Consider the following 24572-nt stretch of genomic DNA (forward strand, 5'->3'; position numbering starts at 1 on the left):
GGTTATATAATCTGAACAGTTTGATGACAATCTTTAAACAAATATTGAACATGGGCTTGAACATTACCAAATCAACAAACTTGAAATTTGAAAGTTATTTTTGAGACATTATTTCAGAATCTAAGTTAGGCTTTCAAAATCCTCCACAACTAATTTCACTGAAATTAAAACAGCGTGGCATTGCTCAAAACACTGCTGAATTGTAAATAGACAAAAATGAAATTAAGTAAGTATAACAGAACCATTAGATGAGAAACTCTACAGGAAACTGAGTGTAACTTAGCAGCAAGAGGACGCTGGCAACAAAAGTTAGAACTCCCTAAACTCATTTTTATCCTCTATTTTGAATTAGAAACAAATAGAGCAAGAATCTTGACTACTAGTTCACTTGTCAGAGGCTTGCTACCATTTTTTATCAAACAATACAATGAAATTATAATGACAGTAAAAAAATTAAATTGCAGCAAAATCTCTGGGAGATTAATTTAAAAGTAGGAAAGTATAAAACATCTGGCTGTTTTGAGGCAAAAATATTATTTGATTTATATCTAGGAGCATGCTACAGGTAACTGTCTCTAATTAACACCTCACATCAAACATGGACAAGATGGCAAACATGCAACCATTTGGGATTGATGTTACATCCACAGAAAAAGCTTTCTGTACTGGCAAATAATTTTAACGGTGAAGAGAGTGGGAAAACTACTTACTCTGAAATAGCCATACCAAAGAAGCCTTTACAATTGAATAAACAATTGGGAAAAATGAGTAGATGGACTACAAAAATGGACACATTTGTTTTCTAGTCATAAAGCAGTTATTTGGAGTACTAGATGATCTGCAGAGTATCTAATTGTTGTTGTGGTAAGCATCTATCACACATTAGTGCTGTTACGGATGTTGCTTAAGGTTTCATTTTAGTAAAACCATATAGCTGTACTTGCATGAGTTGTACTGAAATAGATTACATTACTCACCTGACTAAGCTTAGCAATATTTGACCCATTAGCTCTTAATTTGTGGGTTAAATTTCTTTTCATAAATAGTTTATAGGCATCGTGTTGCTTATTGCACATTCATTTCCTTTTTCAGAAACTTATCTTTGAGTCTTGGTTTATACTGAAAGCAAATGGCCATTATTATTGTTATTTTTTTTTTTTTGCCTTCATGAAAAAATAACTAAGTAGCATTAATTCTGGTTTCCATGGTTAGAGCTTGTCAATAAATTATTAACATGAGAACGATTGACCTTGGGGAAAAATGATGGCTGCAGAGTTAATGAAAAATTATAGACTTTTTGAAAATCATTTTGAGCCACTTATGATTAACATTTCTGTAGGTATCTTGAAAGACTTAAGTTGGTTTTCACATTAGATGAATTTTTTACCTCACATGCATATGTTTTCTTCAATAGTCAACTTTCACTGCTAGCATTTGAGTCAAGCTCCAGTAACTCTGATGTTTTCCTCTGTGCCTTTTTGGGGTGTTTTTTTCCTCCTGCTAGTCTATGTTTTCTTGTAAAATAAAACAGAGCACAAACGATTGTACTCTAAAATAAAAAAAAAAAAATTTTGTGTCTTGATTATGTACAGAGACATGTTTGATAGAATTCTCTTTCGAATTATTCTGTTTATTTCCTGAAGAATGGCAGAATGATCGTTTTGTCTGAGTTATAAGGTAACCTGTAACACCAAAAATGTCTTATCTTCCTTATAAATATGCATTTAGATAAGTATTTTCAAAACTTCCATAATGTGTACTATCTATGTATTCAAGAATCATTGTCCTTTGCTTCAAACTCTTTGTTCCTTCATTGAGACACGGAACTAGCCCTAATTACTTAAGTGGAATTACAGTGTAAGTGCATGTGCAGGATGTGTTGCATTCTGTTCTGCATTTACTAGGTGCTTGAGGTGACAGCGTGGCAAATGACTAAAACCAACATTTTTTCATGAAGAAAGAAAATACTCCAGGAACATATAAGCAGAATGTTGAATTGTCTATCTCATTGTCAAGGTTGTTTGAAACACCTAATAACAGATCCTATATCTTAGTGCTGGTCTTTTTGATCAAATGTTTGGTTTTTTTTTCAGGTTGCTAAATAAGAGCTATACTGCTTTCCAAAGGCTTTCACATAATTTTTTTTTAAGTCCTGCAAAGATTCTCTCTTCCATTCATCTTTTCCTTTCATTTACCAGCTATTCTAGCAGCTTGGCTCATTTAGCTTGTGTGATGGCTCCTGTTTATCCATGACAACTCATGTTATTAATTTCACATAGAAAATGTACCATTATGAAGAAAAAAATGCCAAAACGTAGGAACCATAATCAAATGCTTCATACAAAAATGAGTTGTCTCTCTGAATACCATTTCAGCACCCAAACCATTTTAGAATTCATAATTAATTCTCTGATGTACTGTTGATACCAAATTATTATCCAACAGAGATCTTTTACAAATCAAATGTAAGTTCTGACTGGTAAGGCTTTTTGAACCACAATATTTAAAAAAAACAAACAAAATAAACCCAACAAAAACAACAGCAAAAAAAAACCCCACAAAACAAACAAACAAACAAACAAAAAAAACCCCACAAAACCACAAAACCAAATAACAACAACAACAACAAACAAAAAACCCCCACCAGTGTTGGTAGACTATAGAAAAGTCATATTTTAAATAACCAACTTAACAGTTGCTTATTACTTAGTGGAGAAATTGTTGCTTTTCTTCAAAAAACACATATGACCGACACATTATAGTTTTGTCAAAGGACACTCTGCTGTGTTTGTGGGACTAACTTTTTGCAGTACATGAAGTAGCGCACTGTACATGTTTCTTGTCAAAGCTTTGATCCAGATTTGGCAAAATTCATCTAGTATATTCAGTTTTAACTCTTTGCTTATTGCTGAAGTAGTGGAACATGCCCACGACTGGTAGTAGTATACATTGCAATGGACACACTTTTTCAGCTGAAGCCTTTTTTCAAGTACCCTCTGGTTTTCCTCATTTAATATAAGAATGATTCTTTGTTGCTTCTCAGTGTAACCCATCTATGTATACATGCATATATGAGTCTATGTGCGTATACATGTGCAAAGCAGAGGTCTAGATATGTTTAAAGTACTTGGAGTTCCACTCATCCATGAAGCAAAAAGCTGTCACTGAATTCAACATAGAATGAGAAGGAGAATGAGGTTGTGGAAAAAAAAAAGTGTCCAGTGCTGCATGGTGTGTAGCTTCCAAAGTAATGTTTTAGAAAGTAAAAGTAAGGACATTGAGAAGGGTTGGTTTTAAAGTAAAAAGACTTGACTATACCCTTTAAAAAAGAGTAGAAAACTGACTAATTCATAATACTTTTCTAGGACATTGCAAGTACTACCTATCGCAACAGCAGTGTAACTCCTGATATTGCCCTTCAGGCAATATAATTCCTGCTCGTCTCCATACTGAGTGTAGACACACCACAGGTCTTTCAAGTTGTTGCTGTATTTCATCAGAATCCAAAGATGCAATATCAATCCGTCAGCTATTATTAAATTTAAAATTATCCTAATTGTGCGTTTAATTTCTAGCATTATAGAATTTTTCTGTAAATTCTTATAATACACATCATAATCTGTGGTTGCAAGATAGCAGATTTTAGAGATAGGAGTGCCTCTGAGTTTCTGTTGATACAATTCTGCATTAGAAAATATTTTTGTGAAATCATACAATAGTGAATACTAATTTCACCGAATTCAAAGTATCCTGTTTATCTAGAGTCAGATGCAGCTTCATTTATACTCATGTGAATGCATTTTCTGCAAGAGCTAGAGCTACATTTAGTTTAATTTTTTTTTTTTTTAATCTTTAACTGTTATTTTCAAAATTACCCCGGATTATGTTTGTATTTTTTAATTGTTATTGCTGCTGTTGCATTAATACTTGGATCTGCTCTCCCTTTAACCAGTAGTCCAGTCCTGCAATCAACAAAACTTTGAGTTTTGGGAAAATCAGTTAGCAAGAAAAATGTTCCCATTTTATGATTAAGCTGTTGACAGCTCTGACAAGGCAACATCGCTAATGTTGCCATGGTAGAAACTCTACGTGATTTAGTACTATAAGCCTTTGTTGTTTTGGTGTCTCTTACTTTTATGTATTGCTTGAGTCCTGTGTACACAGAGATAACATTCATATGTATTGCATTGCAACTCTGTCTTTACTTTGGATTTATAAATAATTCACAACAAATTCAATCAGCCCATATGTCATTGAAGGTATGGTACTGTAGGAATAACCAAGTTCTTAGGGTAGGAGAAAAATTATTGCACATACATATGAAATAACTTTGGAAGATCAGTATTATACAGTTCAGGATGAAGACGGTATTGCATGTTTTAGAACATGGGAATATGGCAATATCATATAGTCATTTGAATAAATGATAGATACGTTTCTTTGAGTGGCAGAGGAACACGCAGGATGACTCAATATGAGTGATAAAGCATAGTTCAATTTATTAGCTCGAACAGCATATACTTATACAGTTCACAATAAGTATGCATACCTGTCACCTGCTAATTGGCTTGAGCTCTAACAGTCACATATGCATGGTCCTCCTACTTGCAGTTACTAGCTATGCTTGTTCTATGTTCCTGTGCTCTTGCTTCTCCAAAGCTGTTTATGAGACTCTGCCAAGGTCGCAGTGTCCTTGCTGATTTTGCTGAAACAGTCAGCGGTTCCCACTGCGGCCTAGTCTTGCTGCTTATGCTAAGGCCTTCAGAACAGACTCTGCTCGTATAACTGCTCTATAGACCCATGTCCTTTATCTTTAAGCCATTTCTCAACACATTTCCACTGTCTGAACGAATGAAACATTTTAAAATGTAAATTGAACAACAATAAGGGCTCAGGATGCTTAAGATGAATAAAAAAATAAAACCAAACTGGAGACAGCAACAAAAGACAGAACAAAAAGCAATGAACTGCACAGGTAAATGATGGAAAAAAACCTGTTGTGCCATTTCCCAGTGTGGCCTTGTTTCACGCTTATGGATACTGAACATTGTTCATGGATGTCTAGAGTACCAAAGCATTGTCCAGAACTCTGACATGAGGAATCAGAGATGCTGTTTGCAAGGGAAGTTACTGGCACCCAGACACTTCTCTGCAGCATATGAGTGACAAAATTTGGAGAGTGTGCTGTATTTTCATAATGGGTACTCCCTATCATGGTAAAACTGGTTGGAGTGAAAGGAAACTCACATGGCAAAGTTAACAGTTCTTTGCAAAGATGTATAAATTTATAGAAAGCACTGAAAGGAGATGTGTTTAGCTAGTGTTAGTATTAAAGTTTCAAAGAATTATGTTCATTCTTATGAAATGAAATCTAACCCTAAAAAGAGTTAATTGGTGAGCTGACTAAAGGCAAATATGCTCAGAATGGAACAAATAGTAAGTGTATACGTGGCAAATCCTTTTACTATGAACAGAAGGGTCAGCTTTGAAATCATCAGACACAAAAAGTTAGCATCTTGAGGAGTAAACACATGAAGAGATTAATATTCTTTAGATGATGTAAGAAAACTTCCGCAGGCATATTATCCTTTGTTAGATTAAAATACGTTCTTTGCCATCAGACTTATTATCTCAGAGTTCACAAAACTTAACTAGTTTCTAAGAGTTTAACCATTTCTCGCTAAATCCTTCCAATGCACCTTTGTAATGATTTATTCTTTCTCTGTGAAGTTTTGATCCGCTTTTCATTTGAGTGAGGCTTAAATGACTTCAACTTGGAAGTCAGTGTGGTAGGTTTCTGTAATGGTAGATTAAAGTCCATCCTATTAATTTCAGGTATATATAGGAAGCAGCAACATTATTATCAGTCATTCATCTGTTGTAATTGTGTTTCTATTCCAGTGTGTTTATTTTAAAAAATATTTGCTGTCAGTTTATAGGTTTTGCTGACTAGAGAAACAACTTTATCAGAATTTTTCTCTATTTTTCAGAAATGAATTTCTTCACATTCAGTTGCAGTCCATGTTTATGAGTGTGATGCAGTATAGTGTTAGGTGAGATTTTCAGTACTGAAAGCCAATTCCTGATGAGAACAAGCTGCTGGTGTTTCTCTTCTTGTTCCAGTTACCTCCTTTACTGTTAGTGACTGTTACTATTTTGAGAAGTGCACAAGTACAGCCTTGTAACCCAGGAAATACTGGAGTTGTGTTTTAACTTGTAATAACAATGATGTAATGACCAAGTGATTATTACAGACTTGGTTTTACCTTTTGCTTACTTTGGTATAACTTAGTGGTGTTATGCCTTATTACTTATATGTTGTAACCAGCAGACCATAATAGGAAGCATTTACTCTATGTAAGAAGAACTCTCTATAACCCTAGAATACAATAAAGCACTAGCAGTAGAAGCATGAGGTGATTGCAGGGACTTTTAAAGCACAGGCAGCAGTTAATACTGAAGGCCCCAGAACCTCACCAAAAAGATGCAATCCTGTGTAAAACCACTATAAAGGTCACAAAGAGCTATAAAAACCCACCACAACCCACACAGGTATCCAAACTGGTAAAATATACCATACATAGCAAATTCAGATACAATATGGGCCTACAGACTGAAAAAAGAAAAACCATAGAGTGACCCCAAGCAATCTTAAGTTAGGAAGAAGATACCATCAACATGATACTCTGGCGAAGGACTTGGGATGTTCACAGCTGACTGTACACCCCTTTCCCAGACCATCAACTCTAAGACACAGAAAGACAGTAGAAGGGTGAGCATAACACCAGAGGGATTTCATATCTTTTTACGTATTTTGAAGTACCTTCTAGATTTACGTGATTATTAAGTGAATTAGCTCATTCGATTAAATGTTTGTTCCCAGTGTTTCCAGACTGTTTTCCTGAAGTTTGAAGCTTTGTATTTACGATTCTATCGACGCTGCTTTTTGCTGAGTTAAGAGATTCAAATTTTCTGTATATTTTCAACTTCTGTTTGAGCGCCTGTTAAAATAGCATAGTCTAATTTTCTTTCCCATTCAGACTAATTTCTCAAGTTTTCCTTTAACAGCTATGATTCTATCTCAAAAAACATTAGATTTTTAGATTATTTCTTCCAGATCTTTCACCAATTTTTTTCCTCTATGATTTAATACTTGCAAAGGCATGCCTGAAACTCCTGCCATCTCTAAAAACCGTTGACTGCAGAAAAAATGCTTTCTGTAGCTTTGTGTTTAGACTTTGATGCATTTTGATATGGTTACCCATGGAAATGGCTGTGTAAATTATTTCTTTTGTATGGAAAGTTTCAAATATGGGAGCAGTAAAATATGTAAGATATTTTAAGGATGTCTCCCTTTTTCTAAAATATCTTGTTGTATATCATGTTTTTTTCCCCCCTGAGAATTCCACCTTATTCCTGATGCATTAGTTTATAAAATTTTGCCATCTTGGAGTTACATTAAATACCTTAAGACTCTCAAAATTGCTCACTAAGTTGTATTCTGCTCTGTGGTACAGATCTAATTTGTCTGTGTAATCTTTGCTTCTTCTTACCTGTTCTCACCTTCCTGTCATCTTCAATAGACACTTCCAACAGTGAACCTTGTAACTGAATTGCTGTTTACTTTTCAATGTCTTCCACTTAAACTCAATCTAAACTCACTTTTTTCATTAGTTCTTTTACTTATGTAATTATACAAATATTGAAAAATAAAGGAGAATTTAAGTGAGTCAATAAGTCAAATATTGAATTGATGCATACTTCTTAAATATACTGTTTAATGTTGTCCCCTCCCACTTTTATCTTGTCTGCTTGGACACTGTACAAGAAAGTGGATTTGCAGGCTTAGCTTACTATGAGAGCAATTAGTTGTTTATATTGCATTAGTTAACAGGTCTCTTATTTTTTATTATGAACAAGATGTTGACAAAAATGTTCATACTTTACTACACTTAGTTTTTTTTTTCAGAGAGTCTGGTAATTTATTATGATATTGGATGAAATACCTCTTAGAATGATACATATTATGCCAGGGTATATCCTATTTCAAATAATTCTTTGCCTTTATGTCATTGACATCACAGGAAAAACAAGCAAAATGAGAGAACTCTAATTAGAGAAAAAACTGAAACGACTGAAACTACTTCTGTTTTGAAGAATTAAGAGACTGACAGACTGTTTAACCAGATGCACAGTCCATTAAATGTAAAGCAAGCTTTTATTATCAGTATTTTTCAAAACCAGCTGCAGTTAAGAAAAGTGTTATTTCCAACTAAAACTTATGAAGGATACTGAAAGCTGCTTTTGCAAGTACTTTCAAGCGGAAGCAGCGTTTTCTAAATATCAGCAGTGTTTGAAATAATGTGAAATTTTTGCCAACAAAACAGACTGTACTGAAAAATGGAAGAATGCATATCTACTGGCATAAACATTGTTAATACGTTTAGACTCTACTGAGTTCTACTAACTTTGAACACTTGCAATATACTGCTTGTATTTCTAAGAAGTTTCCTTGAGCTAAGTGAATGGATTTGTTGGTAGACTGAAACATAAGTCTAGTGTCAACAAAAGCTATTATATTTTCTGCTGACTGGAAATGAAACACAGGGTATTTTACTGAAGTTGGATTTTGGCTTGTTGGACTTTTGATTAGTAAAAAATTGCAAAGTTAAGTTGCAATATTATGAGCTGGATAATATATTGAGAGTGGAACAAATTAATTCAAGTGGATATTTCATTTTCTAATAGAAATGGAAACTAATTAAATAGATAAAAGTCATAATTAGTTCTTAAGAAGTAGAACCAAGGGAAAATTTTGGAGTATCAGCAGAGTAACAATCTTGGGAAGCAGGCATATAACTTTTATGTGTTCTAGCTATTGGAAAAGAAACTTTAATACCTGATTTTCAAGAAAATGTTAAATGTAGGTAAAGAAAAACTATTCTATCTGCCATAATAAGTACTGCTTCCATGAAGCAAAGTTGCCATGTCATATATTGACTTCTGCTTCCTCATCAGGTTTCTTTAGGTGGAAGCTCTTCAGCAAATTTCTGCTTCTGTTGCAATGGAATTCCCAAGTAGCTTAAGATAATGAAATTCTCCATAGCTTCCACTCTAGATTTCCAGCCTCTCTTCCCAAAGTTACTAATAGGTTTTTTTTTCCTGCAAAGTTGTGAAGAGTTTACTGCATAACTGTATTACAAAATCCTGTGTGTAGGATGAGTTATTTTCATCAAGGATCATGAATGACATTAAGAACTCCCAGGCCTTTTGGATTTAAAGGAAAAATCATTCAGATTTTTAGGATCATTCAGAAATCAGCACTTCTTGTTTTTTTAGTATAAAACCAGTCATATAAACATCAGCAATAATGATTTCTTGCTTCTCATATTTCATTTGCGTATTTTTCTTTCAGTACATATTCCAACTCTAATTGAGTTGAGTCTTAACATAACTTCCCTCTGATAAAATCCTTCAGCCTTCAAGCCAAGCCTTGATATAAATATTTTTGTTTATTTGTCAATACATTATTTTTTTCCTTTATTTTTTTTCCCCCAGAAAAATCAGGAGTCTAACCATAGTTCCAAGTTTCCCCTTTGTCTCTTCACAAAGCTACACACTGAATTTGCTTATTTCTAAACAAGATGTGAAAAATCACAGTTTAACTTTTCACTGGTACCTGATTTCTTGCATTTCAACGTGAATTTTCATACATTTTCTTCCTGGACTTTGTTATGTCCTGGATTTCTCCTCCAAACTTCCTTATTTTCTCAAGCATAACCCTACTTTTTTGAAAAAGAATGCTTTTAGTATACTTTTAAATTACTGGTAATGCAATGCTTTCTGGCTTATGAGAGTCTTCTGTCAATCAAAATTACTTTTATTTTTAAAAACAATTTTTTTCTTCAAAAGTGTGGCCATAATGAAATAATAAATTTTATAATGGGTTTGGTACTATGTTTGTCATGGAGGGAGTTCATTTTTAGTAGGCTTTCCTCTAAGAAGTGCCAGTCCTAATAGTATATAGAATTTATTCCCAGCAATCAGCAAGAATAATGTTGCAGTGAATTGAATCTCCTACATGCAACTAACATTTTGTTAATTTCATTAAAACTGTTTCATTTGATAAGGTGTTCTCAAATGGCCTTTGCAATCTACTTATTATTACTCCTCCAATGGCAAATGAGATTTATTTCACTATGTTGATTCCAGGTGGTTGCCAGTGAAACATATGCAGCTATGAATCTTGTACAATCTTTTATATCGCTGTAGTCAGCACACACCTGTATGCATCTTCTTTAAAACTATGAAATCTAAGAAATGTTTAAAACATCTCAAATGTTATGATGTACACATTAGATAGAGTCATAGGTGTTATGTATATAGCCATAATTACTCTTGTTGAGCTGTTTTGATAATATAACAGAGAGAACTGAAACCAGGAGATTTTGGTAGCAAATGCTTATCATAGCACTGTGAGTTAGACTGTATGTGCTTGTTTTATGCATGTATATCTTCTAGTGCACCATTTCTGGTAGAAGGAAATATAAATGGCTTCAGAGAAAGGATGCATGCATGATGAGGTTTGGCTAATAATTAAAAAAAATCTAGTTCTATTGTTGCAAAAGTACAGCCTGAAAGATTTTTAAGAAAAACAGAGGATAATAAGTACGATATCCAAAAGAACAAACATGACAGCCAGCCCAGCTGTAGTTAACAGCAAACTCCTCTCAGAAAAACAAAACAAAACAAAACAAACCAAACCAAAACAATGGGATTTTGATTTGCAGCAGTTCCTGCTGGCACTTTTGGGACCCAGGAGTGCAGGACAGGTCAAAACACTGGAGAAAGGGCTCAATTTTAGAAAGTTTCTGTATATCAGTTTTCATTATGCCACTGTTGGGAATAAGCTGAATAATTGGGCAGTTTGAACTGTAAATGTTAATATAATTGTAACAAGACTACTAATAACTATATGATTAGACCGTTTAGACTTACACTAACGGTAAATCCTTGACTTCATTTAAAATTGCCCAGACTTTTGATTGGATATCGGTGGCCCAGATGGCAGGCTGTCAACATGGATGAAATGTTACTTTCTTCACAGGAATAATACTTTTAGCAAGCAACTCATACCTGTAAGGAATATGGTCAGGTGTGACCTTCGAGAAGCAGATAGCATAGTTTTGCAATAATAATGGTGATTTCCAGGCTCAAACATCTCTCAAAGATTTTATTAGCAAGAAATTATTCCTCTATTAACAACAGATAAATTTTGCAAAAAAAAATTATAAACACCAGGACCTACACAGAAAGAACATGTGTTTACCCATGAAGAGATTACTGCAATCTACCTGTTTTTCTCATTCAATCCCCAATATAACAATCAACCAATTTAAAAGATTGAAGTTCTTAATGATACATAGTAGAATTTGTCTTCTCTGAGAAGTCTACAATGCTAATGATTTATTTAAAATGATCATGTTTTTATAATTGTCCTGGTTTTGTTAAAAAACAAGTTTCTCTTTTAGTGAATTTTTGCCTGTCAGCTAAAGCCTTCATATTAGCTGCATTTTCCTGGAGAACCCAACACATGTTTTGGTTAAACCTAGCAATGGAATGCAAACTTATTGATAAGCACGGATGGACATCTCGCGAGAGGGGCAATGAGAAACTGGTGACCGAGAGACTGACCAATTGTGTATAACATTCCATTCACGTGAATACTTCATATAAAAGTGGGAGATCACGAGGATCTCGGCCCTTTTCCCTTTTTTCCTCATGGCTGACATTAGGAGAGGACCTTGCTGGTTGTCCCTGTGAACTGAGGCCTAGTGACAGGCTGAATCCAGCTCCGGTTGGCTACAGAGTCTAATCCAGGACTTCGGGTGCTGGCTCTGCAGTTGCTGAGACTTACAAGATTGGTTTTGTATATTTTGTATTATTTTCTCTATTCTTATTAGTAGCATTAGTAAAACATCTTTAACTTTTCCAACTCTCTTCTCTCTGTCCTTCTTTCCCTCCTGATCGCCTGCCCTGAGTGGGAAGGGGGGAGAGGGAGGGGCAAAAGGGGGAAGTTGGGGGGAGAGGAGGTTAACAATACATCTGCCAGGGTTTGATTGTCACCCCGCAATCTTAACCCTTGACAATAATACAGAATTAGTAGGCAGTGGTCACACAAATCCCTGAAAAATTAGAAAAAACCAAAGAAGTAGCTCTGTGGGGGTATGCTGGATGTACGGAGTTCCTCCTTTTGTTTTGAAGTAGGTGGTGGTAATTAGGACTCCCAGGTTCTACATATTATGAAAACCACAGTAATAATATACTGCCTAGTGCTCCAGAACCACCAAGATGGAGCTCAGTGCTTGCTGCTAGTATTTCAGCTCCACAGGGAATGTGACAGATGAAGTGAGGAACACAATCTTATGAAAAATTTCAATAAAATTAGACCAGCTGTTTTCTATAAATATTCAATAGCATAAAATAAAAATAACTTCAGAATTTTACATGGAGAGACAGTATTAAAAAGCAGAATATATCTCTACAGGCAGTGTATCCCTGTACTGTTGTAAGGGAGCACTAACAGTTACATCAGGAGGACGCAGTGGGTAAGGTTCCTCTTAGCTCTCTGTTGACCTTAGCAGATAGTGAATTGCCTTAGACTTCCATTTTAGTTAATTGAACAAAATAGACACCTTGAGTGACTTATCTGATTCTAAAATTGGTATTTAAAATCGCTTGTACTACAGAAGTAATTATCTCCTCACCTAACTGAAAAAGGTTGAGGATCAGAAAAACACTACTCTCTGCTTTGTGTATCTCTCATTTGTGCAAGGCATTGAGAAATTCAGTACACCTTTAAAAGGTCTGCATATCTTCCTGTACGCATCAGAATGTTATCTGTAAAAGTAAAAAGTCATTTCCTCTAGGTATAACTTCATCCTGGTAAGGTTAACTTCATAGTAGCCCTACAGTGTACTCCATGTGTACTGCAACCAGACGTTGCAATTCTTGCCAGTCAGAAAATGTTTAGAAAACGTTAATCAGCCACATTCTAGCTGAAAGTTTGTTGTTTGCTCTTTTTTTTTTTTTAAAAAATTTTATTTAACCTCTAGAAGTTGAAAATTCTAACATACCTCTCTATTATAATACAAAGTTTTGCATTTCCTACTCCTGTATGCCTATTTAATGAGACATGGTTATCCCATTAATGAGCAGACTGTAAGGACAGGTTTACAGATCATTTTGTCTCTTTCAGTTTATAGGGGTCTAAATATCATAGTTACCCTTGTATGTGCACTTGTACTAAATGTGTGTATCTGAAAAAAGCACAGTATGTGTTTGTCTAAAACCAAACTTTCAGAGAAGAACTCTGTTTTGGTGTCAAATGAGGAAGAAACTCTCCATTTACCTTGACAGGTTGTTATACTTCTTAATAATGAAAAATGTTAAAAATATGTGGCTTCCATTTCTGTGAACTCTTACCATGGTCAATTGTTCTTTTTAGGCCTTGTTACAAGACTAAGGCAACATGAACCCCAAATATTCATACCAAATCAAGAAAAATATATTTCAGAAATATAGTCTGTGTAACATAGTACTAAACTGTTAGCATGGTGTTCATTCCATGACTTTAGATCTTGAAATTAGAAACGGTTATGTTACAATGGGAAGGAGTTGAAAAACAGTAATATAAATTTTCTTCTATGCAAAAATCCCTATGTCATATTTATTTACATGATATTAAATGAAAAAAAAATTATAGGGAATATTACTTTGAGAAGTTTGTGAACTTTAAAATTCTTTTTTAAACGGGGAAAATGCTGGTAAGGCATAATGGCTCGACATTCTACTTTTTTAGCATTAAGGAACAGTTACAACTTGGACATGTCTTTGGTTTTGATCAAAGCAGGCTTATGATGGAATGAAATAGCTTGACATTCTTTCACAATGCTTATCAAATCATCTTTGCTTCTTGCAGGAGAAACAAAACCAATTAGATCTCTAAACCAGTTACAATGTTTCAATCAGTACTTTTGATTACTTTCAAGAAAAACATAAAAACAAAAAAAATAAAAGAAAAATGCATTTCTGAAATAGAATTTTTGAAATCTTAAGAGCAACCTCCAAACCTAAAAATTATATTCTTAGAAATATTTTTGTTTGTTCAGTTCAAAATAAAATACATTGTGAGTATTTCTAAGAAAGAAAACTTTCACGTTTTAGTTAGTTCCGATTTTTCATATTTATTTTAAAATATTTAGTGTATCAGCTCTTAACAAATGTTATGTTTTTAATGTTCTGGAAATGCTATACAGTGCCTGTTTTTAAATCAGAATGCTAGTGTGTGGTGGAATTCAGACTATTTCATATTTCTGCACCTATGTAAAGCAGCTAACACTGTAATCTTTGAAAAAAATCTGTTAGGTTTGTTTCATATCAGCTATTAAAAAAATAAGTTGTTCAATAATTTTATGTTCCTATCCTTAAATCTTTGTTATTTGAATATCAGATCAATTTTTTCATCATTTTACCTCAGAACTGATTGAAGATTAACAGCCTGCAATTACTTGGGTCATGTCCTTCTTTTTTAAGTCATTGTATAACATCATCAGTCTTTAGTCTGCTGGAAATTCTATGGTATTCCAAGTTTTATTAAAAATTTATATCATCATTAAATGTTTACAAGATGTAGATATTGTTTTATACCTCTTTGCTTACTAATGGACTGGAAAGTACTTTATCTTTCTTGTGTGATAAGAGGATTCATCATGCTGTTTCCTTCTGAGTAAAGAATAGAAATATAAATTGAACTCTTCTATTTTCTTCCATCATTAACTTCATTACCATTGTATTCTAGTAATTAGTCTTTGTTAGTATGTTTTTGCTGTCATATTCTTCACACACTTAAGTCTCTTTTCTCTGGTCCTCCAGTCCAGGGATTTATTTTTGGTAGCATGTGCTTCCTTAATCAGTTTTCTGAAGTGATAACAACATTCCTTTCTGAACTGTTGTATGTTCATTTTTTTACTTAGTTGTGGCATTTACCTTGTACAGAAACAGGCTAAGTATTTGGATAAGTCATATGGCAGTATGAGCAAGATGTCTTGCTTAGATGTATTTGTATTACACATGATAAAAGACCTGATGTTCTACAGCTAGAAATATGATTTTATTTTCCAGTGCCTGTCTGGGCAGAGTGAATATTCAAGGGATCTGTTATTTCCAGTTGAAAAGACATCTAGCCCACATTTAAAATAGATTACCTCCACTTAAAATACCATTTGAGTTTTCTTTCTTGAAGCTGCAAAGTATTAAGGTCATAAAACTGTAGTACTCAGTCTTCTGTACTTGCGAAAGTCTGGATTAATTCAGAATAAAGGGAAGAAGATTGACTCCGTCTGTGTTATAGGCCAATTGCAAATGCATAACAGCACAATCTCCTTTCCCAGTTTCTTTGCAAAGTCCCAGAATGTGGTGAATACACAACCAACAGGGCAATCTTCCTTCATTCTTTATTGAGTGAGAGTCTGGTATTGTATGTAGGATAAAAGGAACCACTCCTAATTAAATCATGGGCAGTTAAAATTCTATTTAGTATTGATCATGCATTTAACAGCAAAAACTCCAAGATGCCAGATCACTATCTATTGACATCCCAGCCCCTTGAGAGGTAATTAACGATGAAGGCAGTGGTATCGGATTAAGCATTTTGCCTGTGGTTTATTCTCTGTGTGGGATTTTCTTCTGGTCTTTACAATGATCACACTTGGGAAAAAAACAATAATTTTAAGTTAGGGTACAATAACTGTCATATCAAATAAAAATGACTGTCATTTCTTTTTGCAATGCTTAAATAATTTTATAAATTTAAAAGGTTGTAAAAAGTATTATCAACTAAATTTTTACAAAATATCTTGAATAAATAACCATTTGTGTAATTTCTAAACATTTAAATCTGAGAATAAAGGGAAGAAATTATTTTTCTATTTAGTAAATCTATTAGCATTATTTTTTTTACTAATCCAAACTCATAATTTTAAAGTAGCACTGTCAAACTAAATACTATGTATTAAATAATTTATTTTTGTAAGTGAGGGATGTTCGATTTTAACAGGAGACAATATAGTATTGTGATTTCATTTAGCTAAATTTTGACCTGTGTTGTTTTGAGATTAATTAAAGTAGATGATGCAGAAAGAAGAACAAATATTAGAAAAGTGAGAAAATATTAAATACTTGCTACGTGGCAGCAGAATGATATACAAGGCAAAGGTTTAATTAGTTCTTTAGTATATTTAAGATAAATAGTTTATAAAGAATGTATACTTCCACTTTTTCAATCAGACGTTACAGAATAGTTTACCAACCAAGAACTGGAACTTGAAAACATAGCCTTGGTTTTTAATAGTAGCCAAAAAGCTGGTGTAATACTAAGGACTGAAGGAACTAGAGAGCAGAACAGGAAACATGATTATGTCTCTGAATAAATTCATAGCACACTTGCAGCTTGAGCAATATGTGCCATATTGAAAGATGAAGCACAAATAATAATAATTATAATAATACTAATAAAAAATAAAAGGTACTGAAAAAAGGTAAAAATTATTAAATGTAGAGAGCTTTCCTATGAGGAGTGAATAAATAAGTTTAGCCTCTTTGATACGGAGAAATAGATGATTCCTGGGAGGGTATGATAGAAAGTTAGAGACTCGTGAAAGCCTTGGAGAAAAAGAACAGGAATGTACTGTTCATTGACCTTCAATACATGAACTAGGTGACACTTCACGGAATTAGCAAGAGACAAGTTCAAAATAAACAACAGGAGGAAGTTCTTCTCACAACGTGGGAATGAACTGTAAAGCTGCTTCATGTGAATGCTTGCAGTCTACACAGCTTTACATGGTGGAAGTAGAATCTACCAAGATAAAAAAAGGATGACATTGTTCAGAATAACTGAACTGCATGTTGCTGGAGGCTGAGAGAACATTCTGGGGAAATATCATTTTGTGCTTTTCCCACTATGCTTCTTCCTAGGCATTACCAACTCCTAGTCTCATGTGGACATTCCTGACTTTGTTTCTAAAGCATCTACTGAACAGAGCTCTAAATATCACTTACTGAAATGTTTGCAGAACAGTATGTATCAGTGTGTGATGAAAAATCTGCCAACATCTTCTCTTTTTAAAGACAATGAACTTTAACTGAGTTCCTGCACAATCTTACGTGTTTGTAAAATTCAGCTGAAATAACTTCAATGAACTCCATATACGCTTCAAAAAGCCCATAACTACACCTCTCTCCCAAAAAGCTCATAAAAGTGTAAAAAACATCAGCTCCTTGCTAATTTTATGTAAAGACAGTCAGCTGAAATCATATAAACCTTTGAAGTGTTGCACTGCCTTCCCAATTATATTCCATTCATATGAGTTAAGAAAATATTTTTCCAGCTGAGCAGTTGTAAGATTTCGTCCCTTGCTTCTTTGGTTGCATTCCTTATCTTCATCGTGACTTCTTCCTGTTTTTTCTCTTGAAGAAATAAGTTAATATTTACAGGAGAGAACACATCCTTTCTGAAGAACGGAGCAAAATACTGGTTAGAAAAACAGAAAAATACCAAAAAACATGAGAAGATTTTCTCGTCACATGATTTTATTTCTCTCTGGAAAGAGAAAAAGGAAAAAAAATCCAAATGCAAAACGTGGCAGGCCTACTGAAGTTACATGTTTAAATACATGAATTACCACATTGTAGAACAGTTTAAAATATTTTGAAGGCTGATTTCAGTAAAAACAAAGGCCAGAGTTCCCAATTACATATATTTCTGCCTCTGTGCTCAGACAGAGCTAAAGATCAGTATTACAGTGACAATCCAGTGTTTTTAAAGACAAAACTTACCTAAGGGAAATAGACTGAAGGTTTTGTACTGCCAATAATTTCCAGTTAGTGGTGCATCACCTAGCTTCCTAGATACATGTAACTTAAGTACTGCTTTATGAAACACGTGTTAGTATTTAGGTACACCACAAAAAATTATTATTATAACTGTTCTGAAATTTTAAGTTTTTATATAGTCTGGTGATCAGAAGGAGAGATTTGCATGTGATTTCAATTTACTGGTTTAAGCTTACTCAGTTGCTCTGTTTCTTCTGCCATTTCTATCATTGATGTTTTCCATAGTCCACCAAACATTTTTGGAAATGGGAGGCCAGTTACACCAGTCCAGAACCACCCTGATTAAAATCTAGAGAAGATCCTTGACTTTAGCGGTGTTTCTGCATCGGCAACAGAGTATGCAACAGCACTGAATTTTAATTATTTTTTTAATGCCAAACGTACTTTGTTGCAAACTAAGGTGACCATAGGAAAAAAAAAAATAAATCAATTAATTATGATCTACATTGCATTTGACATTCATATCTGAGAAGTTTTATTGGCTTTTAGAGGAACTAGTCTCCTTGTCTGACTAGAGTAAATAGATTTTGGCCAAATCTACCACATTTTTTACTTTATAGAGAAACATTTAAATAACATTCTTCAGACAAAAGGGAGGATGTTCTAAATAAAGACTTCCTATTGAGATTGAATTCTATTGTTCTGAGACATTGCAGCACATACTATCTCGTCCTACTGAGATTTCTCTCTCCCTCCTACTGCATTTTCTAATTGAAATCTTTTTGTGGAAAAAAAATGTCCATTCTGTATTATGCTTGTAATTTTAAATGTCAGCAAATTATGCCAGTAAGCAATCTTTAGAAGGGAGTTTGCATTAATAATTCTGAGTTTCCTACGAATTGAGTGATGTCTAAGTATTCATCTGTAACTCCTTTGGATTATCAAACATGGAATTTCAGGGATTAACACTCTCTGTTCTGAGAATATGAGGAGAATTGGTCAAGAAAGAGTTTATGAAACTTTCTAGTTTGACATTTTAGGACTGTGACTGCTTGTTGACCAAGACCTTATTTGGGACATGGTGTTCACAGCAATGTCAATGGCCACCTCATAAGACAATTTTGTGATTAAAAAAACAAACAACACCATGTGCACTTCTAAAGCAGCTGAATGTAAAACTATGTGCCATTCACATAGTCCTATTTTCAGAGAGGAAGACAACACACCTAAACACACAGCGCATAGGTATGGCCTAATTCAATCCCTGGATGTATAAACAGGGGATGGCACTACCAAGGCAGTTCCCTGGTTTTGTCTCTATTTATACATAAATATTTATTGTATATTGACTTACTATACATATATAGTATAGATCAACCTCATATTGAAATCTGATTGTGGTGATTACTGTTAAAAGAATAAATAAGGTAAATAAGGAGACATATGGACATTAGTTCAATGGATTTGGAGTAACTGAAAGCACCCCATTTATTCATCTTGTCCTAATGAAGTGGTGATTTGACTATAGTCCATAAGTATTTCCACAGGGTGAAAATAAAAGCGCCATTAATTTAGCAGGAAAGGGCATAACAAAGATACTTGGCAGGAAGTTGAAGCCATACTAGTTCAAATAGAAAGTTAGAATTTAATTGTGAGTATATTTGATTCTCTACAGGGAAAAGCAGTACCTCCTCTAGCTCTCATGTTTAGAATAAGAACAGTACTTCTCATAAATACATGTTTTTGTAACTGTGTTTTGTTGAACTCAGTTCACTGTAGCTACAAATGTTTTTAAATATTCATTTCAGGCTAACCCAAAGTATTGTTGTTGTTGATTTTGCTTTGTTTTGTTTCCTGAGTAAAATAATATATTTGCAGCTTAAGGAAATATTTTACAGAGCCTATTACTCACTCCCATATCAAATATACTTGAAAACCGTAAAAAAATAAAGATGACTTGGCAGCACTGATTTTTTTTTTCTAGTGAAAAAGAAATTTGGCCAGAACAGTTTTCATACTCTGAATTTATCAAAGATATCCTTTAATTTGGAAGTTGTTAAATTCAAACTAGACAGAAATATAATAGTAAGAAGTCAAGCTAGTCAAACTTTAAGAATCTCCTTTGGAAAGTGAAGAAGTTTGTACCAGAGATGTTGTTAAAGCCAAAAGAGTTGATGATCCCATTTCCAGAGGTGGCAAGTTGTTTTGCAGGATGATGTAGCTCTCCGTTCCTCTTCTGTTACAGTCAAGGTTGAGAAAGGTTACACCTCTGCTTGTGGAAAGGCTCGGGGTGCTTGTATCCAACTAATGCTTCTGCAATAGTTAGCCAGTCTCTCCCTTTCATCTTTCTGCTAGAAATTTTTCTTTTTTCCTCTTCCAAGTTTCAGATCAATATAGCTGAGGGTTTTGTTTATGAAGGTACTTGTCAAATGTGCTCCAGATAATGGTGTGGCACTAATGCTGTTGTGTTAGATCTAGTTAATAAACTTGTTTAGTTTGCATTCAACACAGATGAAGGACTGTTTGTATGATGCTTGGTAAGTGTTATTCAAAAAGATACTGAGTGAAACAGGGGGATGGATATTTGGTACTTGCATCTTCCAGAAAAAAAACCAAAACAAAACAAAATAAAAAGCAAAAAACAACAACACAAAAACCTCAACAAAACAAAAACAAACAACAACCCCCCCCCCAAAAAAAAAAAAAAAAAACCACAAAAAACCAACACCACACAAAACCAAAACCAAACCATAAGTTTCACCTGTAGAGATAAATACATCATTTCTCTTTCATTGTAACGTTAGACCCAAATTAAGATAAGGATAAATCTTGAAAATAAAAATGAGACCTAAAGCATTCTTATGAAGAACTGTCTTACTATTTCACCAAGCCATCACAATGGAAGAAATACTTGTACAAGGCACAGAAAAAGGAAGGTTGTAAGCTTTCACAAAACTTTATTTATGGAAGAAATGAAAGTCTGTTTTTCAGTGGAGTAGCTGTATTCTCCTTAATTCATATTCAGTTGGAGCCTCTGCCCCCAGTCCTTTGGTCTCACTGTGGGCAACATTTGATTTTATGTGAAAGAGAGCTAAGATTGAATGCATGAGAATTCTCTAAGTAGACATAGGAAAACATTAACAAAAATTATAACTGCACATAATATACTTCAGCAAGTATGAGTTATTAAATTGACAGGTCAATCAAGGTCTTCCAGGTTTATGCCAACATAACTGCACATACTTCTGAGAAGATAATTTGGGCCATTAATATATTCTCTTAGATGATTCCTTAATGCAAACACGTAAATTGCTAGCACTGAACCACATTAATTAAACTACATCTTATTAATTATTTGTAGACTTCTAAAAAGGCAGTCAAATGTTGCAGATACCAGTTTATAACCTTTAATGATGCCATGTTATAGGACATCCTATTATACTGTCATGATACACTCTATAAATTGGTTGCTCAATTTAATCTGCGCAGTAGTATTACAGATCCTGTTCTTTAGCAACTTTGTATAGACTGAAAGGACCATTCATGAGAGAAAATATTTCTGATTTGGAGAGGATTCTTTGCCAGAAACACAGAAGGTGTCACAACAGTGTGTACCTCAGCTTCAACCTGCTGTGCGTAAACCCACCCAGTTTGCCGTCATTTTCCTTACTGCATTGCAATAGAATCTTCAAATACTCAAACTAAGAAGTTAATGCAAGTACTACTAAAAAGCCTTCAGTGCTATAATTCCATTATTTCCTTCGAAATCTCTACTGGTTTTAATGCCTATGATATATTACTGTATTATAGTAAAAGAAAGATTTTTTCTTTCTAACTTTTTTTCATTTTATTCACAAGAATGATTTTAAGTTCTTAGATCATAATTTGTCACTGCTTTAACCTTCCCTATAGATTCTCTCAACACAACTGTGCAGTAGCAACTTTGCAGTGTTTAATTTAGAGTGTAAGATTCAAACGACAGAAGTTTGTCACTTTTTGGTATTAGAAAGTGGCAGTGCAGACCTGGGAGAATAGAAATAATAAAAACATATAATAAGACCCAATATTAACACATATTCCCAGGATAATTTCCTTGTCCCAAGATTTTTTTTTTCTTTTGATCTTTGAATAAGAAAACATGTATTGAGATTACCTTGCGTATGTATTTTGGGATTACATAACATATTCAATTTAGTATCAGATATTTCCTTTTCTTGCTTGTCTTTCTGAAACAAAGTGCTAGCAACAGTTAGAGGTGGTAATCAGATGACAGACTGGGAAAGTGACAAGTGCCCAAAATAAAATTTATTAGGTGCTATGGGAGATTAAGAGAAGTTTTTAGGAAAAAATGCACTAAAAGGCAGGAAAAAAGGATGGCTTTCAATGGTCTGCTTGTATTTCTAGGCTTGAAGAAGAATGAGCACAAAAGAGTTTTGATTGAGTGGGGAAAGAATGACATATTAAACTACAGTTAGAAAAACATTTTTTTTGACATAGCAGGGCACAAAGATCTCCTGTATAAAACAGTCATAACAAATAATTCATTGTAATGAATTAATTAAAAAAAGAATAAGGATGTGACGAAAGAGGGAAAAAATAAATTTTAGGTTGCATTTTGGATTCAAAATTTAGCAGAAATCTTGCTGATTCTGTGTGGTGGAATTCCTATTTTTGGAACTTAAGCATTCACTGAATTTTCCAGAGTTCTGTGAGTGACTAGTTTGTCTCTTTCTGAAATACAGAACAACATGACTGTCTAGCCTATACATTGCAAGTAAAAATTATTACCAATGAAGCACATTTTACTGAAATTAACAGAATCTCAGTTTTCAAGAAGTGGACATTATTTTCCTAAGCTCCGTAAAGTGTGTCATGACCACCTTTCTCCTTCACACTTCTTAACAATGCTTAATAGTCTTACTGGAAGAAAAACTAACTTTTAAAGTTTCTTGAAGTAGCACTTATGTTCCAGTATTTGTCACACTATTTTTAGGTTGAGCAAAGATGCCTCTGGTACCCTTAAGGTGACTTGACTCTTTCAAACTTATTGACCTGGGCCTTAATATCAAAACAGACTGAGGACAAAGCTTTCTTGTAGAGACAAGAAAAACAAGTGTATACATTCCTTTTGGTGATTTAAAACCACACACACACAAAAATAATAATACACACCAAACAAAACAAAAAACAAAACAAAACAAAACAAAACAAAAACAAAACAAAACAAAACAAAATCAACAGTGCCAGCTGGCATTGACTCTATTGGACACAGAGGAAGCTTCTAGCAGCTTCTCACTGAAGCCACCCTGGAGCCCACCCCACTACAAAAACCTTGCCATGCAAACCCAATACACATACACACAGAATTAATTTCTCATGTAAGATGTGATGCAAGTTCTCTAATAAGCTAGTATAAAGAACAGAGAGAGACATAGTCCTTGAAAAAATATGGAATGCGTAACCATGTAACCCAGTAATATGATGCTTGGTATGGATTTTGTATTTTGCATTTGTATGGCATGTGCAAGGCCTCAGGATGGAGGTTTGTCAGTCCTGCTGCATGTGAACTTGACCTGGCTGCAACTTTGGTTTACTTGGTTCAGTGGTGGCCACAATTTCTCTAATTGACCAGGTGTCAAAGGCTAGTTTCTTTTACTTTTTAGCAGTGAATGTTACAGTCATACATAGTTTTATGCAGTTAGCAGTGTATACAGTTAGTTTTATGCAAGTAGCAGTAACAAGCGGTTGTTGTAGGTAGAATAATATATTTACCGCTCTAACACAATGATGTAGTAGAGAGACATATAGGTCTGGTACAATATTGGGGGCCTTGAGGAAACCCAGGATATGGCATGAAGGAGGTATGGGGAACATAACACCAAGAAGATTAGTAGAAACTCGAGAAAATTGTATGTAACAATTTTAATCGCATTATTCTTTATTTTTCTGTTACAATTATATCTGGACTAATAATGCTTAGAGTCTTAAGGTTTCATATATTTTAACAACAAAGTTTTGACTTTACTTACATATAGGATGTGCTGCTTCTTGCCCATCAAAAACATTTTGAGCTTAACAATTGCTCCAAGGATCTGATCTTGTAGTCCACACTGAACAGCATAACTGATGTAATAACTTTATGACCATATCATATGTGGCATATATTTATAAATAATTTTTAAAAATAGCCTAGTACTTTTAAAAAACTAATTTTTATAGTTGTACAATATGGTCATTAGTATTTTTTCCTAACCATAATGAAAATAGTTTAGTTTTAGTCTGATTTAAGTCAGTGAAAACTCTTCCTGATCCTAGTTAAGTACCAAAGATAAAGAGAAAATATTTTTTCAAGGTTTCAATATACCAGCTTATTCCTTTTCAAAATATTTGCATTTCTTTCCTCTTCTTGCTAGGGCCATACCCTGACAAGCATTATGAAAACATTATATTGGTTAAATGCAAGGTTGAAACATTAACTTCCACTGTACCATAACCATTTCCCTTACATACATTTAAAACCACATACATACACTTAAAAGCACCGACTAGATCATGTTGAAAATTTTTTTGCTGGAAAGTACAATGAACACTTATTCTTCATGTGTTCTCTTCCTAGAGTCTGCTACAAGTCTCTTCCTGAATAAGGAGGCTATGATGATTATTTTACTCCATGTCAA

At 33.9% G+C, this 24572-nt stretch overlaps 1 long non-coding RNA gene across 1 annotated transcript in view; it reads left to right on the forward strand.

Annotated features, from left to right (window-relative positions):
- LOC139827913 (uncharacterized) overlaps positions 1-24572 on the forward strand; it is a 148693-nt gene that overhangs the window by 82854 nt on the left and 41267 nt on the right. The window lies entirely within an intron of this gene.

Source organism: Patagioenas fasciata, chromosome 4 (assembly GCF_037038585.1).
Source record: "Patagioenas fasciata isolate bPatFas1 chromosome 4, bPatFas1.hap1, whole genome shotgun sequence".
NCBI lineage: Eukaryota > Metazoa > Chordata > Aves > Columbiformes > Columbidae > Patagioenas > Patagioenas fasciata.